Genomic DNA, 24,830 nt, shown 5'->3' with positions numbered 1-24,830 from the left:
ACCTTTAGCTGCTGAGAACGCTGGTAATCCCTTTGTGGCTTACTGGGGGCACATTTATCAGTGAGGCAGCTAAGCCAATTGTGGCTGCATTCACAGGTGACCGTGCTGTTTGCCTGCCTTCCCAGAGATACAAGAAATAAAACCAAACTGATAGAGAGGAGCTGGCATTGCGAATTCACCCAAGAGAGGAGCCCAGGCCAGACTTCTGTTTTTATGGACAGGAACATTCGGTCCTTAGCGGCCTTCCCTCTGAATTCACAGGCTCCTCATACGATGCAAGCCACAATTCTGAAAAATAAAAGGGGATCTCAAGCAGAAAAAGAGATTACAAATAAGCATCATTCGACAACAATAACCAAAAAATAAACCCTGGCAGCCACTGTGCCAAGCGGCCCTGGCGGATGCCAGTCTTGCCGTCTCAGTTCCTGAGACAGTAGCACAACAAATTATCTGGTTTCTTAAATCCAGTGGGCTCTGACCACAGACACAGGAGAGCAAGCGGCATTTAAATGTGAAAAGCTGTTACTGATAGAGCCCTGCTGGCAGTTACAAAAAGTACTTTTTACATATAAAAAGCATGTTTGGCAAATTCCGCTGTTTTTGCTGCTAAGTTATACAATGTTGTAACAGACAACAAAAAGCAACAAATTAACACCTATCTTTCCATTAACAAATGTCCCCACAGATCCGTTCATAGTTTTTAGATTTCCTTTAGAAATCAGAGAATTTGAAGTGAAAAAAAAATCCCATTACTGTTCTGTTGCTCCTGAAACACCTCTTTTTAAAAAAAAAAAAAAAAAAAAAAAAAAAAAAAAAAAAAAAGCAATAACTAAAAACATGTTTTTAAAAGTCAAAATCAAAATAAAGTGTTAGGCTCAGATCACATGTATAGTAATATGAGTTATTTCCCTTCGCGTTAGACCGTTTACCTTTTCCCACCATTTAGCCTGTTTTTTTTACAGTTCAATACATATTTTTCCAAGCTCCACTTGGCCAAACAAAAGAGTTTAGCCTCAGTGTTATTCCTCTGACAAATATCCTTATGGTCTTGCACATGTGAGAGCCATTGATAAACAAATTAAAATTCTGTCCCAGCTCAGAGCTCAGCTGGCCCATTTTATCTTGCAGTATGGGTTTGTAAAGGTCTGGGTGTCTGTCATCCTCCCCTAACCTTGTCTTTGTCAAAGGGATACAAAAGCCTGCCCGCTCGGGGCCCTTACGATACTGATTAGTGTGAGTGACAAAGTGGTGCTGCAAGTCCACTCAGCCTTTCATAATAAATCTATCAAAGAGTAATAGAATTCCATCAATCCTGCATCATCCCCGAGGGTCGCTGGGCTGGGATGGAAAGTGTGTTCCGTTGGGATTGTACAACTGTTATTATTCAATTACACTCTTTTCTTCCTAGTTAAAGACCATGATATCATTATCACTTAATGAATACATATAATTGGATCTGGACTCTATGTTTGGCTGATGAATACCACTCACTATTCATTCAGTCTCAGCTCATCTTCCGACCATTTATTATAGACTTTTGGCTGAAAACCATGATGACAAAGGGAATTTGAAATTAGCTGCGATTTTATTCAATGCTCAGTTAGACACAAAGACAAAATAAAATTTCGATGCCTAAATGAGTTGAGGCTGAATTAAGAAGTTTTGCCTAACTCAGCAGTCTCTGATTTATGCATACTTAATACACACACAACATCGGCAATCTCTCTCACACACATATATACACACAGAGTTAGCCACAAAACTGTTTAAAATGTTCAATAACTTCTAAAAATAAGTTTTATTTTTGAAAATTTTGAAGTGTTTTAATGTCATGAAGGGAAGATTTACTATTTTAGTCTCATTTAAAAAACATGTATTAGCTGTAAAAGTGTCAACACACAAACACTTACACTCACGCATGCACACAAAAATCTTCAATTCAACCCTAGCCACCAAACACAATTTTATGATTAAATAATATTTAAATTTGACAAAGCAAAAGTGCTTCCAATACAGTATATTTATTACATCTAATATCAAGTCCATCATTAAGTTTCATCATACAGTGTGCCCCCAAAGGAAACTAGCCCTCCTATTCATATTGTTGGGAGTAAATGTAGCATACCTCCTTTGGATCACTGGTGAACAGGCTACCTCATTAATCCTAGTTAGTAGATGCTGCCGGGCATGTGGAGCCGCCAAATCCAGATGCTACCCACAGAGGCTCTCCAGGCAGTTAGGGAATCACGGAGTACCACCTCAAGCCTTCCATACATCACTTCAAATTAAATTTACATTAAGTGCTACTCCATCAGAGCTGAGAGAAGCTGACATCTTTGGAAAATGCAGATGATAATCCATTAAATCCTATTATATACATGTCTTCTAATTTTACTTAAGCCCATGCATACCAAAGTATGAGTTTGTGTTAAAAATTAAAGACCCTTTTACTAGAACAGAAGACTTTATGAACTGTTGACTTTGGGAGCTTTTATTAGAGGGGCAGGCTAGTCTATCAAGACAAGTAGACTTTTTCTGTACAAATCCTAGTTAAATATTTCTTCTGAGGCTTTGTGTCAGTTTTTGTTTTAAAACATATCCTCTCTCCCCCTTCTCTGTCATCCTCCAGGCTCTCCAAATAACATGGTCCTTTTCAACCTCCATACAGTGCCCTAATAATGTCTGAATTAAATGTTATGAATGAGACGGTGAAACACATATTGTCTCCTTTTGCAATTAAGAAAATATTTGCTGGCAGCTTCCAAACTGGCAACAAGAAGAAGATGCTATAAAATCATCACAGTGAAAAGCTAAGGTTTAATTAGCCTATTATCACATATGTTAATCCCTTTATATTTTCATAGTCCTTAGTCACAGCTACTTTTACTTTGATTAGTCTCTTCTAATTTCATAGCAGTGATCTTATTATTTTTTATCCTACGCACTTAAATTTTTACATTTAGCTGCAGTCTTTTATGTTGACATTTCTGTGTAATTTGTTTTTCTATAGCTAAAACCTGAAATTATCTGAAACTGGAAAATATTCGGAAGACCATGAAAAATGATGGCTATTTGGACAAAAGATTCTACAGCAAGCCAGAAAACTTCTACCCAGAAATAACACACACACACACACACACACACACACACACGAACACACACACAATTAATTTAAAAGCTATTTATCAAACCTTTTAAATTTTAATCACAGTTTGCTTTCCCTACACTGGATTTTTATACATTAAATCCATTTATTTAAGAATGTGCCACTGGATATGTCTATATTTCAATAAAAGTGCTCTTTATTGAAAAGAATTAGAGCCCTTCACTCAAGCCTGAAGTTTTTTTACATCTATCACTTTTCTCAGACAATAATTCAATTCATTTCTGTGCTGGCTTCTATTTATGGCATTAAAGGATTCCACAGGTATCAGTTTAATCAAAGCTTACTTATAGCAAAAATCTTTCACATACATACTATTATAATTCTATTTTAATAATTCTTGTTTTTGAAAAAAAAGTGAGTCTCCTAAAGTTGACTAATACAGAATAATAAAAGTACCTACCTCATAAAAGATTCGCAAGGATTAATATTAATGTATGTAAAGTGTATGGTGTATACCAGCTTTCTATAAATGGTTGCATTTGTTTTTATGTGTTGGAAAAAAAAAAAAAGCTCTCCTAACATATTTGGGATTAACTTAGTGAAATTTTTACTTTAACACATGTAAATAATTGTTCACTGTTTTTGCCAAAATATTTATTAAATTCTAGACTCTGCCCCCTTGAATTTAGGGAGGATACTGCATGAAATCCATAGTAATAATCACTGATGATTAAACCCTGCACTATTGTCTTGTGCTCACTTCCAAGGAGCCACTTGAAAACAAGTATGGCAGGTTTCACAGAGAATTATCCCAGCTTTGTCACTTCCCTTTCTGCAAGTTCCAAATCCCTATCAAAGAAGGTCAAAGGGGAGATAATAAACAAGGCTCCATAGGGATGCACAGAGAAAAACAAATCTGATTCCATGTTCTGGAAGTCCTTGAACAAGTCCTAGCTTCACAATCTCCTATATCAAGTTGCCTACTTGACATTTTCCTTTCGATATGTTAACCTCAACTGTCCAAAATCAAACTCTTGATTGCCACCCTGCCTAAGCTTGTTCCTCCCTCTGTCATCCGTGTCTCAATGATACCACCACCTACCCAGTTGCTCATACCAAAAATACAGGAGTCGTCCTTGATTTTCCTCCTTCTCTCACAACTCTCATACAATTTATTATGAAATCCTGTAGGCTCTACTCCCAACTCTACTACAAATACATTCTTTCTTACTGTAAGGTAAGCCATCATCGTCTCTCACCTGCTTTGCTACAAGAGCCTCCGACTTCCATGGCTCCACTCTTTCTGCACACAGCAGCCAGATCTTTTTAAAAATGAAATAATTCCCACATGTAAAAAAGCAAAAAAGTATGAATACCCATGGGTCCATCACCTAACTTTAAAAAATATTATCATATTTGCTTCAGCTCTTTTTCTTTAAGAAATAAAATATAACTGAGGGATCTGTGTATCCATCCCCAGTTCCATTCACATTTGCTCACTGTAGAGATAATAATTGTCCTAAATTTAGTTAATTTAGTGATTTCCATTTCTATAAATGGCATTTTACTTTTATTACAAATTCATGCATATCATTTGGGATTGAGTTAATCTGAATGTAACAGAAAACCCAAACAATAGGGGTTTATAAATAAATGGGAGTTTATCATTTTTACATAATTGGGAGACTTGGGGTGGACAGTTGAAGCAATGAGGTTGGTTTCTTGTCTCAAAGACTCGAGATAAATCATTTGGGATTTTCTTGGTTTTCCCCTAATGGTTGCTCCAGCTTCAATCATTTGTGATCCATTTTGGGGCAAGAGAAAGAAAGAAGAGCTGACAGCAAAAAATTACATCAGCTGAGTCTCTCCTACCTAACCACAACTTCTTTTTTTTCCTTTTTTGAGACAAGGTCTCACTCTGTTGCCCAGGCTGGAGGGCAGTGGTGCAATCTCAGCTCACTACAACTTCCATCTCCCGGGCTCAAGTGATCCTTCCACTTCAACCTCCCAAGTAGCTGGGACTACAGGCACACACCACCATGGCTGTCTATTTTTTGTATTTTTTTGTAGGGATGGGGTTTCGCCATGGTCCCCAGGCTGGTCTCAAATTCCTAGGCTCAAGTGATCTGCCTGCCTCAGCCTTCCAAAGTGCTGAGATTACAGGCACGAGCCACCATGCCCAGCCTCCTAACCTCTGCTTACATTCTTTCTTCAGAATCATGACATAACCTATATCTGCAAGAGAAGCTGAAAAATAGTTTTCTACTTGGACATATTCCCATCACAATAAAAGTAAATTTCTGCCATTATGGAAGAAAAGGAGACAAGATATTTGATAGATAACTCAGTCTTTTCTACTATATGTACCCTTAAGATATTTATTTGAATGACTTTAAACTTTATATAAATAACATCACACATAAATTCTACTGTATATTACTTACAATTTCTCCTTTTGATCAACATTATATTTTTGAGATTTAACTATATTGATATATAGAACTAATTTATTCATTTCACTATTTCAAAATATCCCCCTATGAATATATCACAACAGATCAATTTATTAATTCATTCTGTTTATGTCCAGTGGGTTGTTTTAAATTTCCCAGTGAAGATTCTCTTATGTGTCTCTTTCAGAGTAAATATGAATCCAATTTCATTTTTTTCTTCTTAAAGTTCTCCAGAGGCTTTCCATTACATTAAAGTAAAATCAAACTTTTCATACAACATTCTGTATGAGCCATTCCCTGCTTACCTGCCAATTTCATTCAATTCTACTCTCTCTCTTGCTCATTCTGCTCCATACATAGTGATCTCCTTTCATGCCTACCACTTTACTTCCTCAGAGCCAGAGTCTGATAAAGATTTTGTAGGGCTCGAAGCTTATTCAGTTTAGGTACAATTATGTAAAATTAAGTGTGGGGTGTTGGATGGTGCTGATGCAAGTGAGATGTCCTGATGCTTAAGCTTCATTTATCTTCATGGAAAACCCACCTCTGCTCAGGGTCATTGAAATTCTGTTCTTTCTGCCTGGAATGCAATTGTCCAAGTTGCTCTTCCCCAGGCTTCATGTCATTATTCAGGTCTTAGCAGAGACTTCTAGTCCTCTGATATCCACTCTCCCCTTCTGCCATACTAATAGAATATTTATCTGAGTACACGATTACTCAAGTAAAAATTAAATTTCCTAAAAGGCAACTACATATAGCCCTATTATTATGTTCTGGCCAATGAGATGAGAGGAAAATGATGTGTCCAGTTTGGAGGTTATTCAGTGAAAGGGAGTACATTTTTATAAAGGGGTACCTTCTTTCTCCTCCTTTGTCTTTCCCATAGGCTGGAGTGTAGCCCCAGTGGTTAACCATGCTGGGCCTTGTGTGTGACACTCAAAGGATGGTAAAGCAACAGACAGAAGGACTCTAGGCCCCAGACAACTTAGTGAAGCAGAACTTCGTGAAAAACTTGGTGAGGAAAAAAAAAATTAATGTCTATCTGGTTTTAAGCCTCTATTCTTTTTCTTTTTTTTTTTTTTGAGACAGAGTTTTGCTCTTGTTACCCAGGCTGGAGTGCAATGGCACGATCTCGGCTCACCACAACCTCCGCCTCCTGGGTTCAGGCAATTCTCCTGCCTCAGCCTCCCGAGTAGCTGGGATTACAGGCACGCACCACCATGCCCAGCTGATTTTTTGTATTTTTAGTAGAGACGGGGTTTCACCATGTTGACCAGGATGGTCTCGATCTCTTGACCTCGTGATCCACCCGCCTCGGCCTCCCAAAGTGCTGGGATTACAGGCGTGAGCCACTCTTTTTCTTATTATTATTATTAGAGTCGGAGTTTTGCTCTTGTTGCCCAGGCTGGAGTGCAATGGCACCATCTTGGCTCAATGAAACCTCTGTCTCCTGGGTTCAAGCAATGCTCCTGTCTTGACCTCCCAAGTAACTGGAATTATAGGTGCGCGCCACCACGCCTGGTTATTTTTTTTGTATCTTTAGTAGAGATGGGGTTTCATCATGTTGACCAGGATGGTCTCAATCTCTTGACCTCGTGATCCACCTGCTTCGGTCTCCCAAAGTGTTGGGATTACAGGCGTGAGCCACTGTGCCTGGTCAAGCCTCTATTTTTTTTTAAGTCTGTCACATTCAGTAAAATCTATATCAAATCCATGGCCTCCATTCAAATATCCTTTCTTCACCAAGCCTTCCCTGACTACCCTATCTAGAGTAGCTCCATCCTCATATGTACTATGTCGCTCTCTAGCACAGGGGTCCCCAACCCCCGGGCCAAAAACCAGTACTGGTCCATTGCCTATTAAAAACCGGGTTGCACAGCAGGAGATGAGCGGTGGGAGAGTGAGCAAAGCTTCAACTGTATATAAAGCCACTCCCCTTTGTTCGCATTACCACCTGAGCTCTGCCCCCCATCAGATCAGTGGCAGCATTCGATTATCATAGGAGTGTGAACCCATCGTGAACTGTGCATGTGAGGGATCTAGGTTGCATGTTCCTTATAAGACTCTAATGCCTGATGATCTGTCGCTGTCTCCCATTACCCCCAGATGGGACCATCTAGTTGTGGAAAAACAAGCTCAGAACTCCCACTGATTCTACAGTATGGTGAGTCTTATAATTATTTCATTACACATTACAACGTACTAATAGAAGTAAAGTGCACAATAAATGTAATGCACTTGAATCATCCCCAAACCATCTCCCCAGCTGCGGTCTGTGGAAATATTGTCTTCCACAAAGCTGGTCTCTGGTGCCAAAAAGGTTGGGGATCACTGCTCTAGCACATGTCTATTTTATTTCCTTCATTGAATTTATCATCACTTGAAAATATTGTATTTGTTTGTTTGCTTCTTTGTTTACTATCTGTCTCTTGCCACTAAAAAATGAATTTTATAGAGATACCTTGTCTGCCTTGATAACTCCTGTACCCCCATTGCCTAGAACAGTGTCTAGTATATAATAAGTACTCAATAATTATTTGTTGGATAAATGAAAGAATGAATCAACAGGAAAAAAACCAATTTGTGTCCACTCGACGATAAGCTGTGGGAAGGCAAGGACAATGTCTATTTATTTATTGTTACATCAAGAGAAACTGGCAAATTGCCCAATACATTTTTGTAAAATGAATGAAGTGATAAACAAATGAATAAGAGTAAGAACATTTCCAATAACATTTTTATTATTAATAAAAGTTAATAATAAAAGTTCAATAATGAGTATAATTTTATGTTTAAGGACACTTTAGCTTCCTGGGAAAGTCATTTGTTCATTAGGGAATAAGAAAAATCACAGGACTCCTATACACACTAAACATAAAATGTTCAAAGAAAGAAACTTAACTTTCACAAAATGTCCAATGTGAGTAATTTAAAATATAAGTACCAATAACATTAGCTGATATTTATGCAGGAGCTATTTAAATTTTTTTATTTTAATTTTTATCAGTACATAGTAGGCATATGTATTTATGGGGTACATAAGACATTTGATACAGGCATGCAATACATAATAATCATACCAGGTAAAATAATATCCATCCCCTCAAGCATTTATCCTTTGTGTTATGAACAATCCAATTATGCTCTTTCAGTTATTTTGAAATGTACAATTAAGTTATGATTGACTATTGTCCCCCTGTTGTACTACCAGATACTAGGTCCTATTCATTCTTTCCAACTATTTTTTGTATCCATTTACCATCCCCAATCTCTGTCCCACCCCCCAATACCATTCCCATCCTCTAGGAACCCTCCTTCTGCTCTCTATCTCCATGAGTTTGGCTGTTTTGATTTTTAGATCACACAAGTAAGTAAGAATATGTGATGTTTGTCTTTCTGTGCTTGGCTTATTTCACTTAGCATAATGACTTCCAGTTCCACCCATGCTATTGAAAATGACAAGATCTTCTTTTTCATGGCTGAATAGTACTCCATTGTGTATAAATACCACATTTTCTTTATCCATTCATCTGTTGATGGTCACTTAGGTTGCTTCCAAATTTTGGCTACTGTGAACAGTGCTGCATCAAATATGGGAGTGTAGATATCTCTTTGATATACTGAATTCCTTTTTGGGGGATGGGGATATATACCCAGCAATGGGATTGCTGGATTATGTGGTAGCTCTATTTTCAGTTTCTTGAGGTACCTCCAAACTGTTCTTTGTAGTGATTATAGTAATTTACATTCCCACCAACAGAGGGTTTCCTTTTCTCCACATCCTTGTCAGTATTTGTTATTGCCTGTCTTTTTGATGTAAACCATTTTAACTGGGTTGAGATGATATCTGATTGTAGTTATTAAGGACTTATGATATTCCAGGCCCTGTGCTGAATGGTTCCCATCTATTATCTCATTTAATCTTCATAACAATGCTATGAATATGTAATACAAGTCCATGATCTCTTATCTGAACCACTTAGAAGCCAGATATGTTTTGGTATTCAAACTCTTCAGAAAATTAATAGAGTATATATACTATACATAACACCTTTAGCAGGATCTGGGCAATGTCTCATTGTCAAATACATTAATATCTTTACAGAGAAGCATACAAATATTCACTAATGGGTACATAAAGATTATAAATAACCTCATATCCATTTAACTTAGATTTATGAGTTCAGATCAGGGCAGGTTTTTCCTGACAAATGAGTTACAAAAACTCTTGTTTTTCAGAGATTTTGGATTTTAGAATTGCAAATAATAAACTGAAAATTTGTTTGATCATTTCAATTTTATAGGTAAAGAAACTTAAGAGCTTGTCCAAGGTTATGGAGATATTAGGGAATGGTAGATTTAAACCCAGATAATCTGGTTGAAAATTTACCCATTTTACTGTAGTATCTGAAAGTTCCATGTTACTTAAGGTGTTCATTCTGAATCATGGGAGATGTTCAGGCTGAGGGGGTCAACTCTGCCCTGCAAAGGAAATGTACACATCAGGGTGCTGGATAAACTAGATAATCCTTAAATTGTCTTCTTGTCCTGAGACTCCATTATCCTTTGAAAACATATATCTTATGCTATTTCTAGTTCACAGACCACATTTGTAAATGGTCTCTCGTGGTGGTTCATGAAGCCGACATTTGTTTCATTCATTCACTTAACAAATAAAGTACAAAGCATTCACCCTATGCTCTGCAATGTAAGGCAATGTTAAGACTTGCTGTACATGGTCCATGATCTCAGAGTCTGCAATCCAAGTGAAGAGATGTGACATATAAACAGAAAAAGTTAAATAACCTTGCAAACTATACTGGTTACAAGCCTAAGTGGGAAAAACCAAGGAGCAGAGGCAGGCAGTAAATATGTTCCCGGAGATGAGAGAGAGAGAAATCACTACGAGCTAATGGAATCAAGCAAGGATTCATGGAGAAGCAGCAGCTAGGCCTTAATGAATGGGAAGGATTGATATGGATATAAAAAAGTGGGGGGTGGCATTCCAGGGACAGGCTATAACCCACAACTGTGTATCACCTAGTAAAAGGTTGTATTTACAGTCAGCATATGCACATAATTTGGGAGACATTCATTTTAAACGAATGCACCTAGGACAAATAGTAGGCACCCTCAAATGTGTCTTTCAGTTTACACACATTATAAAGGATCCTCACATAAGCAGTTGTATAAACCTTGAGAAAGTTGCTTTGTCCATTTTCAACTAGGTAGTATTCCAAGTACTTCTGCAGTGAAAGAATCAGCCCTAAAATCAATCAGGTACCTAAGAAACAAAAGCTGCCTTTAGGAAAGAATATTCAAGTGAACTCTCTAGGAGAGACTACTTTCTCCACTATTCAGCCACATACCTTGAAGCACTGAACTGATTTACACTTACAGTGTCCTTCAAGATTCCATAACTTTACGGCATCTACATAAATATGTCTCATGACAAATACTACTGTATAAGTATAATATAGCCAGTAACATCATATGCATTTATAAATATGCTGATAAAGCTAATATTTATGTATGAAGAGAAATGATACAGAAATTTTACCCTAAATTTAAAAATGAATTGTCACTTTTCAGTAAATTCTCTAAAATAAGCTTCCAAATCTCTGTCATTATTTCTTTTTTAACGAAATGTCACTAAATTGAATTTAAGCCCGGAAGTTATTTCTTCTTGCCCACAAAAAAATGTATAAATAGAATGGCACATATTTTTAAATTAATGTGATGTTGAGTTGCACCATTTGGGTACATATTAAAAGGAGCAGCAGAACCAAGTGGCAATTACCAAGCTCCCCTTGGAATATCAGAAAGGTGATGACACTGCTTTCTCCGTCCGCTTTCGGAGAGCAAAAATAAGACGTGGTTTCAAAGGAACCCAGTACATTTCCTGATGAGCGCATGCCATTTCAAGTCATTCCTTTCATATTTTCCACTCCATGGACCAATAGTGATTGAATGTCAGTAATGTGCACAAAGACGGAGCACGTTCCCTTCCACCTTAAATTTCAGTCTACATTCTTTTTGTAGTCCTTCTCTTTCCATTCTTATTCATTCCCTGGGATACTCTGAAACACTTCTTTTGGTCTTTTAAAAATATATCCTCAATATTGTGATGAATACACAACAACAGAGAATACTTATAGGGAAATATGTATTTGAAAATACATCTGCAGAACATTTTAAATATTACTCAATAGTTTTTGTTCTCAAGAAGTCCTTTAGTCTTCTGCTATTAAAGTGAAAGCTTGGTGCTAAAGCTTATGTACGCAAGGAAAGGTAAAATCCAGACAACAGATTAAGTTCTCTTCATTTGAAAGCAACAAGAACAACAACAACAAAACACAGTTCTTAAATTCCTGACAAAAATAATAATCTTGAAAGCCTACAAGCGCTCTGCTTTGTTTTGTTGGTATGGTTGGTTGTTTGATTTTGAGAGAGAAAAAAGGTTTTCTTTTAAAAGAGAGGAGGGTAAACTTGTCAGAACATAAAGTCTGTAGCTAAAAAACAGAATTGGAAATAAGGCATGGTGATAGAAGATCCATGTTTGAAAGTTAGGCTGGAGAAAGATCTGAGAATGGAAAGGAGAGGATGAAATTCACCACTGACGTGAGTCTTGGAAAAGGAAGCCTGTGCTCTGGTCTCTCCAGGCCCAACCCTCAGTGGAATGGCAATAGAAACCTCAGAAATGAGCAGCCGGGCGCGGTGGCTCACGACTGTAATCCCAGTGCTTTGGGAGGCTGAGGCGAGTGTTATCACTTGAGGCCAGGAGTTCAAGACCAGTTTGGCCAACATGGCGAAACTGCATCTCTACTAAAAATACAAAAATTAGCCAAGCATGGAGGTGGGTGCCTGAAGTCCCAGCTACTGAGGAGGCTGAGGCACCAGAATTGCTGGAGGCAGAGGTTGCAGTGAGCAGAGATCATGCCACTGTACTCCCGCCAGGGTGACAGAGCAAGACTCTGTCTCAAAAACAGAAAAAAAAAAAATCTCAGGTAGGTTTGGGAGATTCCAAGAAGACATTTGTGATTTGTTTCCTGGCTAAAGTCCAGAAATACAGCAAAATTCATAACGAAAACCCCTGTACCAGAAATAGCCTGAAGGATAAGGAGACACCTTGGCCTAAGGCGTGGACTATATGAACTGTAAGTCATGGTATGAAAACAGACACTGAAGCAGATATGAGAGTGACTAATGATTAGCGGAGATGATAGACCAGATTTTTCCTTCTCCTGAGACCACGGCAAATTAAATTCCAAAGAACTTAAATGCCACTCTAGGGAGAAAGAGAAGGAAGATTGGAATTCTAAATTTGTCTGAGTTTATTTGAAGTAATCATTAATTATATTGGCAAATAGAAAGAACTAGAAAAGAATTTCAAAAGCTCTCCCCACTATATACACCATCCTACCTGCATTCATATCCATATAATCTACTTCCATCAATTATGATGGAGAATGTCTCTGATTCTATCTAAGTTCTAGTTCTGCAGTTGTGCACTGGATCCTGTCCTCTCTCATCTACTCAAGAGCTACGCTCCAGCAATTGCCTTTTCTCTCTCCTATACCATCAATTTTTCCTTCTTTTCTAGATTGTTTCCATCAGCAAATAAACATGCTGTACTTACTTCCATCTTTAAAAAAAAAAAAAGCCTTTCCTTGATGAATAAGATATTTACACAGCACTAGAATATTGCTCATAGATTTTTTTTACTTAATTGAAAAATGGAAAAGGTACATTATAATGGAGAAATCTGGCAATTGCTATTTTAACTAAGAGATTATATTTAGCATTAATAACAGTGGACAACTGAATGTTATGTGCCTTCTGATGGGATGTAATATGAAGTATACCACATAACTTAAAGAAATATCCTTTCCAAAAATGTTTAACCTGAATTTAATTAAACCCCTAGAGTTATTTTCCAGTTTATAGTCTGTTTAGATGAAAAAAAAGTTAAATAATACAATGAAAAAATAATTTGGACAACTAGCATAAATGCTTTACAAAATAAACATTGTTAAGAAAAAAGTCATGAAGAAAACAAGGAAAGAGGACTTTTTTATATTAATAAATATTAAAGAGACATAGTAATATACAATATGTAAACTTTGGTTTCTGGGTTTTAAAATATATAAAATATTTTTGGGCCAGGTGTGGTGGCTCACACCTGTAATCCCAGCACTTTGAGAGACCAAGGCATGAGAATCCCTTGAGCCCAGCAGTTCAAGACCAGTTTGCGCAACATAGGAAGGCCCCATCTCTAAAAAACTTATAAAATTATCTGGGCATGATGGTGTACAGCTGTGGTCCCAGCTATTTGGGAGGCTGAGGTGGAAGAATCACTTGAGTCCAGGAGGTGGAGGCTACAGTGAGCCATGATCATGCCACTACACTCTAGCCTGCATGACAGAGGGAGACTGTGTCTCAAAAAATATTTTCTTTTTTTTTTACTAATTGGGATAATGTGAATATTACTGGATATTAGGTAATATGGAATTATTAATTTTCATAGATGTGATAGTGGTATAGTGCATATATAGAAGAATGTCTTTGTTGTAGGGATATGCAAATTGAAGTATTTATGGGTAAAGTGTCACAATATGTGTAACTTACTTTTAAAGCTCATCAAACTACCTGAAGAGAAAGACAGCAAGCAAATATGGCAAAAGATTAACAATTGTTAAATCCAAGTGAAGGATATATGGGTGTACATTATATTATTCTTTCCAATTTTCTGTAGGTTTGAAATTTTCTGAGGTAAAAAGATTTTTTTTAACACCCCTGTTGACAGCATGTCCTTCTCAAGGCAATTAATGCTCCATTTCTCTGCACCCTTTGGAAATTTCCTTTGAAAGTGTTGTCTATACTCTTTTACTTCCTCTCTTCCCATTCTCTTTTAAATCTACTTGAAATAGGCTAACTCCCCACCTCTCCACGAAAACAGATGTTGGCAAGGTCATTAATGACCTTTATACAGTCAAATCCAATGATCAAGTCTCAGTCCTCATCAACCAATCAGCAGTGTTTGACACACTTGATTGGTCCTGCCTCTTGAAACACTTGCTTTACTTGACTTTAAGACAGCATGTTCTCTCACTCTTCCTTCTACTGCAATGGCAACTCCTTCTATTCTCTTTTGCTGGACTATCTTATATCCCTAAGCTCTAACACTGAAGTCTCCCAAGGTTCAGACCCAAGACGTCATTTTTAACTATACTCTTTTTCTAGATTGTGGCATACAGTCTCTGGTCTTTAAATACCATCTATATACACTACTTGGACTTTTATCCTGAATTCCTACAATCATATGCCAAATGTTTATTCAATAGCATTTACTTATTCAGTAAATGATGCTTGGAAAACAGGATATTCTTTCCTGTTAAATTGTCTTTCCCATTAAATTCTTATCAACAGGATATTCACATGCAAAAGAATGAAGTTGGACTTCTACCTCACACCATATATAAAAATTAACTCAAAACGGATTATAGAAATAATTGTAAAAACAAGCAATATAAAACTCTTAGACAAAAACATAAGCACAAATTTTATTACCTCAGTTTAGGAAGGAGTTTCCTAGATATAATGCCAAAAACTCTGGTGACAAAAGAAAAAATAGATAACTTTGGAATTCTTCAAAATGAAAATATTTTGTTCTTTAATGGATACCATTAAGAAAAGACCACCTACAGAGATTATCCTGGACAACATAAAATAAAATAAAGAAAAGACAACCTGCAGAAAGGGAAAAAAATATTTATAAATCACATGTTATAAAAGACTTGTATCCAAAATATATAAGGGATTTGTGTGACTCAACCATAAAACATCAATAACCCAACTTAAAAATGGGCAAAGAATTTGAATAGATATTAAAACAAATGAGAAAACAAACAAATAGCCAATAAGCACATATAAAAAGATGCTGATCATTCTTGTTATTAGGGAAATGTAAATCAAAATCACAGTGAAACACAACTTCACCACCACTAGAATGGGTATAATTGAAAAGATAGAGAATAACAAGTATTGGTGAAGATATGGAGAAACTGGAACACTCATACATTGCTGATAGAAATGTAAAACGGTGCAGCCACTTTAGAAAATAGCCTGGCAGTTCCTCAAAAGATTAAACATAGAGCTATTATGTAAATCATCAATTCTACTACAAAGTATATATTCGAGAGAAATGCAAACATATGTTACACACAAAAATTTGAACAAAAATATTTGTAGAAACATGGTTTATAATAGCCAAGAAATAGAAACAATTTAAATGCTCATGGACCAATGAAGACATATAAAAGTTTGGTATGTATCTATATAATGTAATTGTATTTGGACATAAAGGAATGAAATTCTGATACATGCTGCAAAATTGATGAACCTCAAAAACATTACACTAAGTGAAAGAAAGACATGGACCATATATTATTCCATTTACATAAAATGTCCAGAATAGGCAAATTTTTAGAGGCAGAAAGTAGATGAGTGATGCCAGAGGCTGGAGGGAGGAGGTAATGGGGAATGACTGTTAATAGGTATGGGGTTTCATTATGAGGTAATTAAAATATTCTGGAATTTGGGCTGGGTGCAGTGGTCCACACCTGTAATCCCAGCATTTTGGGAGGCTGAGACAGAAGAATTGCTTGAACCCAGGAGTCTGAGACCAGCCTGGGCAATATAGCAAGACCCCATCTCTAAAAATAAATATAAATATTAAAACGTTCTGGAATTAGGCAGTGGTGAAAGTTGCACAACTCTGGTATTTTAAAAATCGCTATAAAATATTAGATAAAATACACTGATTTTAAAAATCACCAACTTGTACACTTTAAAAGGGTGTATTTTATAGTATGTTAAAGTCATGTGCCACATAATGACATTTCAGTCAATGACAGACCACATATATGACATTGGTCCCATCAAATTATAATGGAGCTAAGAAATTCCTGTTGACATCTTAGTCAATATAATATCATAGTGCATTACATTACTCATTTATTTGTGGTCAGGCTGGTGTAAACAAATCTACTGCTCTCCCAGTTGTATAAAAGTATAGCACATGCAATTAAGTACAATTCATACTACTGGGTAATGATAATAAACGACCATGTTTATTATCATACTGGTTTATGTATTTACAAAGGGACACAAGGAAACTTTTGGGGGTGATACATGTATTCATCATATTGGTAATGATGGTAGTGATGGTTTCACAGGTATATATATATATGTCAAGATTTATCAGATTGTATTAATACACCTTAAGTAGGCTGGGTACAGTGGCTCATGCTGTAATCCCAGCATTTTAAGAGGCTGAGGTTGGCAGATCACTTGAGGCCAGGAGTTCGAAATCAGCCTGGCCAACATGCTAAAATCCCAACTCTACTAAAAATACAAAAATTGGCCAGGCATGTTGGTGCACACATGTAATCCCAGGTGTACTTGGGAGGCTGAGGCACAAGAATCACTTGAACTCAGGAGGCAGAGATTGCAGTGACATAAGATTGCACTACTGCACTCCAGCCTGGGCAACAGAGTGACTGTCTCAAACAGACAAACCCAAATTGTACACCTTAAATATATACAGTTTATTTTATGTCAATTTTACCTAAAGAAAACTATAAATATTTCTATCTATTCCAAAGAACAAATCATTCTGAAAACTGTAAATATTTCTATGTATTGCAAAGAACAAATTATTCTGACATTGAGTTAATGGCCTCCCAATTACTTCAGCTAAGTCACTTCTTCCCTTGCTGATTCATTCTTCACTCTGTCCCTAGGATTAACTTTTTTAAACATTTGGCATTCCCATAACTCCTCCTCTTAAAAACTTCCATTGTTCCCCACTGAATATAGTTCTAAAGGACACCTTTCTTAATCTAACCTCACCCTACCTTCTAGGCTTATCTCTTTCTGATCCCCTTCAGGTTCTTTCATACTGCTGCTACAATACATTTCTCACTTAGTCTTGAGATATTCAGTTTCTTCTGCTTAGAATGCCCTTATCCTTCCATAACCTACCCCAACTTCTCAGCCTGGAAGTTGAGAAGTTGAGAACTTCTCAGCCTTCTCATTCCTACTCAACATTCAAGATTCTGCTCAAATCGTACATTCTGTTCAATCGTACATGTGGAGCCTTTTAAATTTCTTCCAGCCATTCTTTTACTCCTCATTGTTCTCATGACTCTTGCACTTTCTTTTTTAACACTTTGTAGTGTAAAGGTTTTTTGTTTGGTTGGTTGGTTTTTGAGATGGAGTCTCATTCTGTCGCCCAGGCTGGAGTGCAGTGGTGGGACCTCAGCTCACTGCAACCTTCGCCTGCTGAGTTCAAGCGATTCTCCTGCCTCAACCTCCCAGTAGCTGGGACTACAGGTGCATGCCACCAGGACTGGCTAATTTTTTGTGTTTTAGTAGAGACAGGATTTCACTGTGTTAGACGGGATGGTCTTGATCTCTTGATCTTGTGATCTGCCCGCCTCGACCTCCCAAAGTGCTGGTGTTGTTTGTTTTTATATCTGTCGTCCTCATCAAAAAAAGCTCTTAGTATCCCCAGAGCTTAGTACAGTATAGCAGCAATTCTGTAATGCTAAATGAATAAATGAAAGCACATTCAGTGATGGTTATTAATAGTCTTAATATATTTTATGATGTTTCGAAAATATTTTAAATAATACAGCAATCAGCTTTAATAGGGTATTTGGAGACTCTCTTAAAATAAGCACATAGTCTTTGCATATACCGAAAACCATGTTTATAAAACTGGTAAAACAAAATGACTTTGTGCTATATTTAGGGCTTCCCCACAATCTAACTATCAGATGGTCAAAAATTTGCCAAACAAGTTCTGAAGATCAACTAGTAAGAAGAGCTGGAAAGAGAGATGTGGCTCATTCATCCTTGAGACTAAAGGGTATATTCTCATTTTGACGTTCAACGATTTATATATTCAACTCCCATTAATGCTAATGGGAATTGTGCACATAAATTCTCACCAGCTGAGATGAGAACACATCCCTAAACGTGCAAGCCAGGGATACATGCAGATACTATAATTCCAAAGCCTAAGAAGCTAAGCCCATAATTAAAACGTGTGGATCTCTCAGTGGCAGCAGATTGAGTTGCTAACACAGTTTCAGGCCCAATTCTTCACAATATATCTATAGCCTTCCAGCCTCTAACAGTCCTAGAAGGCAGCAGGTGCTGGTGAACTGCAGACTGCCTTGTCCAGGAGAAAGGTCAGTTATGGAAACCTTGTTGGCAGAAGGGGAAAGGCAATGGAGAAGAGAGGCAGAAAACTGTCTGGGGAAGTAGAAAACTTGCCAAAAATCCTTTTGTCTCCTGCTCTACCACCTTGGTTCTTTTACTTGACAGTTAAATCTACTTAGAAGAGGGTTCATGAATCTAAAAACTTTGAATGAAAGCCAAATAATCTTCTCTGTAAGAGGCTATTTGGAAAGCTGATTTACTTACAACATTTCATAGAAATGTTATGCTTGAGAAAGTCAACTAATATTTCTGAAAATCCAAATCTCCTCTAAAGGGAATATGAATACATGACTTCGCATAATATATGATCATAATCAGTAGGTCTTTACAGACTCTCCAATTTCAACAAGTTATTCTTGTAATAAATTTACTTCCAAATTTCATCCCACCAAAAACAAAAAGATATTATATTGAATGTAGCCTGGCAAAAATCACATTGAATTTGGAATTCAAAGGTAAAGATTCAAGTTTCACTGGGCACAAAATCTCTCTGAGCCACAATTTTGTCTACTGGAAAATGAGAGGTGATAATCTTTGCCCTACTCATCTCTTAGAGTTACCATAAAGCTTAAATTAGAAATTTACATAAAAGCGTTTGAAAATACCAACATCAGCTACTGTGCTTAATAATTTTTTAAGAATTATATATATAAATCATATATATAATTAAATAAAATATCTTCAAAAATGGCCTCTGACTGAAAAACACCTGAATCCCCAAGCCTTTTTCATAATTCTATCTTCTCTATCCTCCCCTCCCCAACATCCCCTCTCCTTTTTTTGGAGACAGAATCTCTGTCACCCAGGCTAGAGTGCAGCGGCATGCTCACAGCTCACTGCAGCCTCAACCTTCCGGGCTCAAGCAATTCTTCCACCTCAGCCTCTCTAGTAGCTGGGACTACAGGCATGTGCCACCATGCCCAGCTAATTTGTGTATTTTTGGTAGAGACATGGTTTTGCCATGTTGCCTAGGTTGGTCTCAAACCCCTGGACTCAAGTGATCCATCCATCTTGGCCTCCCAAAGTGTTGGGATTACAGGTATGAGCCACGGAGCCCAGCCCTCTCAATCACCTTGATTAGGAGAATCCTCTAAAGTCCTTAATACAACCACTTCCTTGTTGGGTGATCTTGGAAAGTTACATAATCTCCGAGATTCTGCAAATCTGAAAATTCTGAGATTCTGGTATCCTGTTTTCTCTTTCCAAAAGTGAAGATAATAACATCTGTCTTGGTTTCCTCATTGGATTAGTATAATGACCAAACATCTCAACAGCGAGAAAAAACAAGCAATCCAATCAAAAAAATGGGCAAATGATCTGAACAGACATTTATCAAAAGAAGATATACAAATGGTCAACAAATATATGACAAAATAGTCAATATCACTAATCATCAGGGAAATGTAAATCAAAACCAACCACAACAAGATATTTAGAGACTCTTTCCAATTTCAACCACAATGAGATATCATCACACCCGAGTTAGATAGCTATTATCAGAAAGACAAAACAAAACTAAACAAAACAAAAGTGCTGGCAAGGATGCAGAGAAAAGGAAACACTTATACACTGTTGATGGGAATGTAAATTAGTATAGCCACTAAGGACAGTAGTATGGAGGTTTCTTTAAGACGGAGTTTTGCTCTGTCGCCCAGGTTGGAGTGCAGTGGCGAAATCTCAGCTCACTACGACCTCCATGTCCTTGGTTCTAGCGATTCTCCTGCCTCAGTAGCTGGGATTATAGGCGCCTGCTACCGTGCTCAGCTAATTTCTTTCGTGTTTTTAGTAGAGATGGGGTTTTACCATGTTGGCCAGGTTGGTCTTGAACTGCTGACCTCAGATAATCTGCCTGCCTTGGCCTCCCCAAGTGCTGGGATTACAGGCATGAGCCACCATGCCTGGCCTAGTATGGAGGTTTTCTATTTAAAAAAAAAAAAAAAAAAAACCCTATAAAGAAAACTACCATGTGATGCAGCAATCCCACTACTGGGCATTTGTCAAAAGGAAAGGAAATCAGTATATTGAAGAGATACCTGCATTCCCATGTGCATTGAAGCACTACTCACAACAGCCAAGATGTGGAATCGACCTAGGTGTCCAACAACAGATGAATAAAGAAAACATAGTATATATACATAATGAAATATTTTTCAGTTATAGAAAAGAATGAGGCCAACTATTGTGGCTTATACCTGTAATCCCAGTACTTTGGGAAGCTGAGGCAGGAAGATCACTTGAGGCCAGGAGTTCAAGACCAGCCTGGCCAATGTAGTGAAACCCCATTTCTATTAACAATACAAAAGGTAGCCAGGCATGCAGGTGCATGCCTGTAATCCCAGCTACTCAGGAGGCTGAGTCATGAGAATCACTTGATCTAGGAGGCAGAGGTAGCAGTGAGTCAAGATTGTGCCACTGCCTTCCAGCCTGGGTGACAGAGAGATCCTGTCTCAAAAAATAATTTAAAAAATACAAGAATGAAATCCTGTCATTCTCAGCAATATGGATGGAAGTAGAGGACACTATGTTAAGTGAAATACACCAGACACAGGTTTAAACACTTCATGTTTTCTCTCATGTGAGGAAGCTGAAGAAAGTCAATTTCATAAAAGTAAACTGTACCATAGACTTTACTAGAGGCTAGGAAGGGTAGGGGAAAGGAAATGATAGGGAGAGACTTGTTAAAAGACACAAAATTATATCTAGGTGGGAGAAAAAAGTTAAGCGTTCTACACTGTAGTGGTGTCTTATACCACTATCCTATCCTGTAGTCCCATACGATGACTATGACTGATAATAATATGTATTTTCAAATAGCTAAAAGAGAGGATACTGAATCTTCCCAACATAAAGAAATGATAAACATTTGAGAATATGGATGTGCTAATTACCCTGATCTGATTACTCCACATTGTATGTATCAAAACATCACCATATACCTCTAAATATGTACAATCATCATGTGTTGTTAAAAAAAAAATCAAAAGAGATCATGTAAGCTACACAGGACTCTATACTTGAGTAGTCTCAAGCTGGTGTTTTTGAACACCTACTGTATGCTAGGGACTAGGTTAAGTATTGTGCTTAAAATGAAATAGGCTAGTAAGTCCCTCTGCAACAGTCACCACAGAAATCCCTACAGGCTTATGCGTTTTCCTCTTCATCCCTTCCCACTTCTCTGTTTATGATCATTTATTATGACTGTTCATATGCTCTCTTGTACTTTGAAATATAGGAATACTGGGAACTAAGCGACACAGAAAGAAGTAGCCACGGCAGGATAAAGTAGAACTTAGACCCTGAACAAGAGATTTGGCAGCAGTCTAAACGGAGAGGAAAGGTGTGCCATGGGGCACCTGAAGCTATTCCCAGGCTAAATGACTGAGGGCAAAAATGGTTGAGCAGGAGTGCCACTGGATGTTTGGGGTCAAAAATAAGGATTGTAAGTTTGATAAACAGCATTCTTTCCTGAATAAAATTACCTAGGAGATATGAATTTGTTGGCAGAAAAGAACATGGGGAAGCTAGTGGATGATAGTAATATAGCTAAAAAACATTTTGGGATCGTGATAGGGGTGTGTCCAGCATGCTGAAAGCAATCGTAATATTTCATGTTTGCCTGGAAAAATAGAAGTCCTGTTCTTACCCTCTCCATCACAATCCACATGCAACTATCCATCATCCCTTTTCCCTCTCTATTCATAATTACACACCTCTTTGGGGTCCAAAGCAAAGTCCTCCAGATAGCCTGTTTATACAAGGAACTATTTATTCAATATTTTCCACGTAAAGGTAGTCTGGTTGCTGGGATGCCCTTATATGATGTTATAAGACAAGCCTAGGGGACCAAGTATGCTCTCATTTTCACAATGGATTTCATAATTGTATTCACTATGGAAGAGAGGTACACACATTTAATCATGCATTCCTATTGAGAAGCTCTTGTTCACTTAGGTTTATTGATTAATCTCTTAAAAGGAAAGCATAAAAATTTCTCCCTTTTAAACATATTCTTACTCAGTAGGCTCCCTTGACTTTGATCAGAAGAGTTCAAGATTTAATACTTTAAGGAGCCTGCAAAACCATGGCAGACTTTTCCCCCAAAAAAACTAGAACTAAAATGAAGTTTCTATCAGATCTCTGAATATACTGACATTTTTGAAAATATTTCTGAAAAGAACCTTCCATGGTTTTCACAAGAAATGAGGCCTTTCTCTTCCTGTATTGATGTGTGTTTTTTTCTGAAGTGCAGCTTGCTTTTTATAATGTAATGTCTTGCACTCCTATAAAACCAATGTAAAACAGTGGTATGAAAACAATGTAAAAACAATAGTGTAAATGGGAAATAAAAGAGGGTTTCATCCGCTACGGAGCTTCAGATTTCTAGCAACAAGGAAGAATAATGGGAGTTATAATACATATTTTAGTTTTGAAAGTTAAAAATATATTAGTCAAATCTCCGTTAAGCAAATTCTAAACAGCATATAAGATTATATCAAAATCAATGAGACTTTAGATTCATTGTTATCAAATGAGAAACGAAACAAAAAAATGTTAATAACTTGGTATTTTAAAAAGCACAGAATCCAGATAAACAGTAGCACAGTTCATAAATGCAAGGAAGAATCAGAAGAATACGTTGTCAAATGAACAGCCAGCCACTCAAAACAAACATGCATGTGTTCCCAATGCTGCATGAATAATAATATTTCTCTTGTGAGGGATGTATAACCAACAGCTGTGTGTAATACCAATCATGTTCTCTAATTACTCTATCTCCATATATCCTATTTATATTGAGAAAATTCTCGCTGTAAGCGAAATGCCTATTCATTACACCTGCTGGTCTCTACACAGAATTCAACTGGGAAACTCTATTATCTCAAAACTATATTTATCTTTTCCCTTTAAGAAACCTTAAATATAAGGAATAGGCATAGTTGTCATTAGAAATCTGGCTCTATCAATCGCTTACTGGCTATGTGACCATGGGAAATACACTGAATCTCCCTGAGTCTTGGTTTCTTCAGCTATTCTATGGGGGTAATGATACTCCCTTAGGGTAGTTGTGAGAATTAATTAACATTCCGTTAAACCTCTAAAAACGATTACTATGAGCTCAACGAATGGTAGCTATTAGATAAGTGATTTCATAAATTAAAAGCTAGGCCATCCAAAGTAAAAAAGAGAAAAGACACAAATAAAAAACTAAAATCAGAAGTTAAAGTGGAGACACTTTACAGAAATAAAAAGAATTATAAAAGAATACTATGAACAAGTAATTATATACCAACAAATTAGATAACCAAGATGAAATGGACAAATTCCTGGAAACACACAAATGACATAAACTGACTTAAGAAGAAATAGAAAATCTCAACAGACTTACAACAAACAAAGAGATTGATCAGTAATCAAAAAACCTTGGCTAGGCCGGGCACAGTGGCTCACGCCTGTAATCTCAGGACTTTGGGAGGCTGAGGCCAGCAGATCACAAGGTCAGGAGATCGAGACCATTCTGGCTAACACAGTGAAACCTCATCTCTACTAAAAATATAAACACTTGGCTGGGTGTGGTGGCACCACCTGTAGTCCTAGCTACTCGGGAGGCTGAGGTAGGAGAATTGCTTGAACCGAGAGGTGTAGGTTGCAGTGAGCCGAGACTGTGCCACTGCACTCCAGCCTCGGTGATGGGGCGACACTCTGCCTCAAAAAACAAAACAAGGCAAAACACCTTGAATGGATGTCATAGCTCCTGCCTGTAATCCCAGCAGTTTGGGAGACCAAGGTGGGAGGATCACTGGAGCCCAGGATTCGAGACCAGCCTGGGCAACATAGTGAGACTCTGTCTCTACAAAAAAAGAAGGAAAAGAGAAAGAGAGAAAGAGAGAGAGAGAGAGAGAGAAAGGAAGGAAGGAAGGGAGGGAGGGAGGGAGGGAGAGAGAGAGAGAGGGAAAGGAAGGAAGGGAGGGAGAGAGAGAGAG

The sequence above is a fragment of the Cebus imitator genome, unplaced genomic scaffold (genome assembly GCF_001604975.1).
Source record: "Cebus imitator isolate Cc_AM_T3 unplaced genomic scaffold, Cebus_imitator-1.0 Scaffold135, whole genome shotgun sequence".
NCBI classification, from domain to species: Eukaryota; Metazoa; Chordata; class Mammalia; order Primates; family Cebidae; genus Cebus; species Cebus imitator.
Note: the sequence above shows the minus strand (reverse complement) of the source record.